Below are 6667 nucleotides of genomic sequence, written 5' to 3' on the forward strand. Positions count from 1 at the left end.
TATGTAAGAATAGGAGACAGAGATATGGTTACAGGGGAAATAAAAATAACCACACTTTCCAGTGACTAAAATAACTTCAGCAAGTTATGATCTTTTCCTAAGCAGGATTCTCCCCTAGTCAGTTCCAGCTACACTTGATTTTTAGGCCAAGAGGATCCATTTTGCATGATCTCAAATGGTGCTGCTCTTTCTTTGTCCCTTACATGATATATGCCAAAATGGGTCTCTCTTTCTGCTTATATTTCCCCAAAATTTATTCTCTGTTTCAAGAGTCAGGAAGGCTTCCTGGAGGTGCAGACTCCATCCCCCATTGTGATTGTTAAATGTTCTTCCCCACTCCCACTTGTTTAGCATGATGGCTTTGTTTACCTTATAGGAAGATGTACTTTTCCTTGTCCTCTAAGGTATTTCTGGGCTCTATTTACACTGGAGGCACAGTAAAATAGGTGAAATAACAACCCTTTGTCTAGGACAGACTGGGCTTGTCCACTGATTGCAAAAAATCTTTTAAGAACATATTTCCAGCTCCCATCTATAATTCTTTAAACACCACCTGTACACACACCATGCAATAATATTAATGACCAGGGTGTTACCAGTTTGCATATGATATCTTGCATGACACCTTTTAGATACAGATTATGAGAACAGTGTGTTCAGGCAATGAGTGTGTCAGGCCAGATGTGAGTTATGGTATGATGTGCTCTCTGCCACTTGGCATTAAGGGGGCTCCCTGGGTCACACTGGTCTATTTCTAGAGCAGCACCACTCTGAATTGCCCCTTGTTCAGGGTTTGTGGCAAGCCCTAACTCTTTAAAGTTGAAACGCTGCATTGCCTTTAGGAGAAACTTTAACACATCTGAGCTCAATCTGAGGTGGCACTTCACTGTGATACAATCATAGCAGACAACTGTGACTTCATCATTTTTTGTGTGCAATGAAGAAAGAGCTTTGAGGATGATAAATCACAAATCACTGGTTTCATAAATTTATCACTGTGAGCATGTGAAAATCCTACAGTGATAGAAGCAACACAGCAAAATTTGACAGTGTTTAGGATTACTTGAAAGTCTAGAGCATGTCATTGTTCCAGCAGCAATGCAGTTCTCATTCCCACTTAGAAACCTAGTAGTGACACTTTCATGAAGAATGCTTTTGAAAACATTTAGGCAAAATAGCAAGGGATATCAGTGCATTGTTTTATTGCCCCAGTGAAAACCAAGGATCAAACCTCATTGATTTCAAGGGCATATAATATTTAGCATGTATACAGTGCTTTTAACTATATATCTCAAAGCACTTGACAAAGGAAAGTAAGTATCATTAGCTCCTATTTTATAGCTAGTAAAACTGAGATGTACGATTATAAAGCCTTAATTTCCAAGAGTCCATTAATATGAGGTGCCCAATTTGAGCTGCCTAAAGGTTGAGAAATCTATGTTGTCCCTAATCTTTGTATGGAGGCTGTAAGAAATGTTCCCATCCTGCTTGTGTTCCTTTGTTATGATGAGATTCCTTGGACCTCAAGGGAATGCAAAGGTTGCACCCACTTAATACTCCTTGGGGTGCAAACCACCCCAAAGGGGAAAAGGAGGAGGTAAAAACATGCCATGCAGTTCCCCACTTTGCACCATCCCACAGAGACTGCCAGCTCCAGAGAGGGGAGCATACACCATTCCAAGGCAGTGTGGTATGCACTCCCTATGTATGCCTAGGGAGGCCAGTGTATGTATCCTTAAAGCATAATCCCTGGGACTATGATACATCCCCATTCCCCCACCTCCACCCCAATTGTTTCCCTGTGTGTAAATCACACACTGTGGTCCTGTTTTTAGGGCTTAATGCTTCATCCTTGCACCCAACATTTCCATTGATATCCTAGTGAGGATTTTAAATTTTTCCGGACATATGGGTATTCTTTCATGGGTAAACATTTCCATGGCTACAGGTTCTTTGCATGCAATGGAATGATTTATACAGTGTTTTACAGAGATTGAAACTCTCAATACAGAAAAGATTAAGAGAGTGCTCATGGGATGGAGAAATGACCAGATGAAATGATGGTTTGGGTGCTTGATATTGATTTCAGCTTCACAACCTGGGGCTCTTTGGGGTCTCCAGATGCTTTTGGATGTCCAGGGATTAGTGGTTGCCTATGGGTGCTTTCTAAGTTTGTTTTTCACATGAAGGTTGCATCCTTTCCTCTTTGATCTTGTAGGTTCCTATATTAGACTGCATCTTAAAACCATTCTGAAACAGTGGTTTTAAGGATGCTTTCATTCACACAGTCTCACTTGTCCTTGGCTTTGTGGCTCTCTGTTTTCCTGGGCAGCAGTACAGCATGGATGCCCTGAGTGGTAGTAACCCCTCCCCACCCCGAGTAGCTTGTTCAATTCCTCATCATTACAAACAGTTAGCTGCAAGTGCTTGGGGATAATCTATGTTTTCTTGTTACCCCGAGCCATGTTACCAGTCAACTCTAGTATTTCAGCTGTCAGACATTCTATCACTGCAACCAAATAAACTGGGGCTCCGGCTCCTACTTGCTGTACATAGTTCTCTTTGTGCAGCATTGGGTGCACACAGCCCAAGGGGGACAGCAAACCAGCGTGAGAAGAATGAGACTTGGACTGTGCTGACCTTCCCTGCTTTCCACAGCCAGACATCACACTGATCTTCTAAACCATTGCTTTCTCTTACAACAACAACAACAAAATAATCCCTTACGAAAAACAGCAGCGGGAGCAGAATGTTACTGGTTGCCTTCTCACATGTAGCTAATTACACCTATGAACCTTGATTAGCACTGGCTATCTGTGGATGGCTGGGTGGTGTTGAAGTGCTGGTATTGACCTGTAAAGCTATAAAAGGTTTGGTAGCAAGTTATTCTCTCTCCATATGTGACACTGCAGGCATTGTGATCATCTGAGGTGCTCAAGTTTATAGTACCCTGCTGTGAACGGGAGAGGTATGTTGGCAAGAGGTTGTTGGTAAGTGATCTTTGGTTCTAGAACATAGCCCTTTTAGTCCACTAAATCCTGAATTGGGTGCTCTTCAAGACTTACTCTGTTTTATCAAAGATTTTTCCCAGGGAAATGTTGATACAGAAAGCCCCCAGAAAAGCCAACTTAAAACGTAGATTGCTGACAATAGGCTTTAACAGACCAATTAATATAAAGGCTGTGACTTAAAAATATTATTTTAATAAAAGACTTCAAATGTATGCTCTGAATTTTTTAAAAGTATTGTGCCAAATTCTTGTTCTTTTTAGTTTATCTTTGATCATTTACATAGCCACATGGAGTATGTGAGTAGGAGGAGACAGCCAGCCTTTCTGATCATCCATAAAATGCTGTCAAATATATTTTAAATATCCACTTATAATTCATTTTTTCTTTTAATTTTTTAGATGTATTCTGTTTTTAATTACAGTTTTCATGCTGCCATAACAATTAGCTATGGATGAATTTCCTTTTGAGTTTAATGAGGTGATCAAATTTCTTAAGGCTTGGTCACTGGCATGACACACATTTTTAACTTAATGAAAACCCCAACTACCTGGCACAATAGATAGAAATGCTACTTTAATTTAAGGAGGGCTTGAATGGAGTTCAGGGGAAAAAAATTCTAATAAAGTAGATATGAACCAAAACAGACGGTAAAGACTTTTAATCAATAGCATGTAGTACTAGTAAAAAAAAAAGGTGATAATGTTAATCTGGGTGAAGGGACTCTGATTAGCACCCTTTGACTTTTCTATAATAGCTGAGTCTGATGTATCCTATTTATACATCTGTAATAAAGAGCTTTCAGCCATATTGTAATGCTCTCTGAGGGCCAATTTCGAAAGACATGGCAATAGGAGTGTCAGGTTGACAAGCTTGCATCCTCTTTATGCTATGAAGTGTTAAGTTGATGAAGAGGTCAGTGAATTGTCTTTCTAAGTCTCCCAGCTGGGGACTAATACTGCATAATGGGGGAGGGGGCGGACTCTTAAGATCCAACTTTAACCTAGCCAGCCCAAGGGTTTAAACAACCAACATTCCAACTGAAGTGAGTAATTCTCAGAAGAGCTTAGCTCGAATGGCCTTATTAGTATGGATTCATTTCAAAATCCATTGCTGAATGGACATACGAGACACCAGTTATTAGGAAAAGACAGGTAATATTAAAGAGGGATTTAATTATTAGAAATAGATAGTTGGGTTTGTGATGACTGGGAAAACCGCATGGTGAATTGCCTGCTGGGTACAAAGGATGTGGACCTCTTGAGACATCTAGATAGACTTATGAGCAGTTCTGGAGAGGAGCCAGTGGTGTGATGGTATCCCTGGGGTACAAACTATAGCTTTACCCTGTACCTCTGTGCCCCTTTAACTCTCCAGCCTGGACTGTCTCTCACAATGCTTTGCTAGTGACAAGCAGCAACCCTCTCCGGGCACTGTTATCACTCAATACAACAGCATGTGGTGCTCCACAACCAGCTAAAATGCATTAGTGATCCCTGAGCCACTCATGAATCACACAAAGAAAGGCACCAGCAAATCTCCCAAACCCCTGTCTTGCATCCCAGAACTATACCATTTTGCCCTGGTCAGAAGCCTGACTGGTGTAAGTTCATTACCCAGTCCTCCCCTCCCTCGAAGTGGAGAGGACACACACTAGCCTTTGTAAACTAAACTGAGATTTCCCAAGCACTTCAATCATAACACACTTTTTAAGGTAAAATATAGTACAGATTTAATAACTACAGAAAGATAGATTTTAAGTGATTATAAGTGGTAGGCATAAAAGGTCAGAGATGGTTACCAAAGAAAATAAAAAGTAATCATGCACTCTAAATCCTAGACATTATTAGACTGAGCAATATTTGGCTCAAGCAGGTTTTATTCACCACACTGGATGTTACAGGTAGGTTACAGTCCTTAATACAGACTTTCCCTTTAAGTCTGGGACCAGTCTCCTCAGTTCAAATCTTTGTCTTCCCAGCATTCTTGTTCCTTCCAGAATATGTGGGGGAGGAAAAAGGTAATTGCATGATGCCACTGTCCTTTATTTTATGCCCACATGTGCCTGGAAAATGGAAATTACTAGCCCAGACATGTCCTGATGGGCTTTGCTGTGTCCCAGACTTAGGCAATCCCAATTTTGTGGTGCTTGCGCAACTCTTTTACAGAATTGTAAATCTCTTGTTTACAACTCCCCTGTTGATTAATGGTCACGTAACACCCACCTAAGGGTGGATCACCTCATTTGTTGTCACTGGAGAACTAGCATTTGACAACTCCCAGACTTACAACATATTTCAATAACAACCATGCAGCAAAAGCTTATAACTTCATACCCACTAACCAAACACATATTCTGACATTTTCAGCAGATCATGACCTTTCATATGATATCTTACTTGGCATGCTTTGTATGAAATATCACAACCATATATGAATGACTAATATGTGAGTTACAGGGTGCTACTTTGAGGTACGGTGTGTCACAGTGGTTGTGATACAAGTAGGTACCAATGACATAAGGAGAGTTAGGAGAAAGGTCCTGAAGGCTAAATATAGACTGCTAGGTAAAATATTAAAGTTCAGAACCTCCATGGTAGCATTCTCTGAAAGCTTCTAGTTCCACTCAGAGGGCCAGTTAGACAGGAAAAATTGCAAGGTCTTAGTGCATGGATGAGACAATGGTGTTCAGAGAACATATTTAGGTTTATTAGAACTGGGGAGCCTTTAGGGAAAGAAGGATGTGGGGGAGGGATAGCTCAGTGGTTTGAGCATTTGCTTGCTAAACCCAGGGTTGTGAGTTCAATCCTTGAGATAGAATCATAGAATATCAGGGTTGGAAGGGACCTCAAGAGGTCATCTAGTCCAACCGCCTGCTCAAAGCAGGACCAATTCCCAACTAAATCATCCCAGCCAGGGCTTTGTCAAGCCAGTCCTTAAAAATCTCCAAGGAAGGAGACTCCACCACCTCCCTAGGTAACGCATTCCAGTGTTTCATCACCCTCCTAATGAAACAGTGTTTCCTAATATCCAACCTGGACCTCCCCCACTGCAACTTGAGACCATTGCTCCTTGTTCTGTCATCTGCCACCACTGAGAACAGCCGAGCTCCATCCTCTTTGGAACCCCCCTTCAGGTAGTTGAAGGCTGCTATCAAATCCCCCCTCATTCATCTCTTCTGGAGACTAAACAACCCCAGTTCCCTCAGCCTCTCCTCATAAGTCATGTGCTCCAGACCTCTAATCATTTTTGTTGCCCTCCACTGGACTCTATCCAATTTTTCCAGATCCTTCTTGTAGTGTGGGGCCCAAAACTGGACACAGTATTCTAGATGAGGCCTCACCAATGTCGAATAAAGGGGAACGATCACGTTCCTCAATCTGATGGCAATGCCCCTACTTATACAGCCCAAAATGCCGTTAGCCTTCTTGGCAACAAGAGCACACTGTTGACTCATATCCAACTTCTCATCCACTGTGACCCCAGGTCCTTTTCTGCAGAACTGCTACCTAGACATTCGGTCCCTAGTCTGTAGCAGTGCATGGGTTCTTCCGTCCTAAGTGCAGGACTCTGCACTTGTCCTTGTTGAACCTCATCAGGTTTTTTTTTGCCCAATCCTCTAATTTGTCTAGGTCCCTCTGTATCCGATCCCTACCCTC

At 41.7% G+C, this 6667-nt stretch overlaps 1 pseudogene; it reads right to left on the reverse strand.

Annotated features, from left to right (window-relative positions):
* Positions 1-2290: 2290 nt before the first annotated feature.
* Positions 2291-2666, reverse strand: LOC101936917 (histone H2A-beta, sperm-like; annotated as a pseudogene).
* Between the last annotated feature and the right edge of the window lie 4001 nt (positions 2667-6667).

The sequence above is a fragment of the Chrysemys picta genome, chromosome 3 (assembly GCF_011386835.1).
Source record: "Chrysemys picta bellii isolate R12L10 chromosome 3, ASM1138683v2, whole genome shotgun sequence".
NCBI lineage: Eukaryota > Metazoa > Chordata > Testudines > Emydidae > Chrysemys > Chrysemys picta.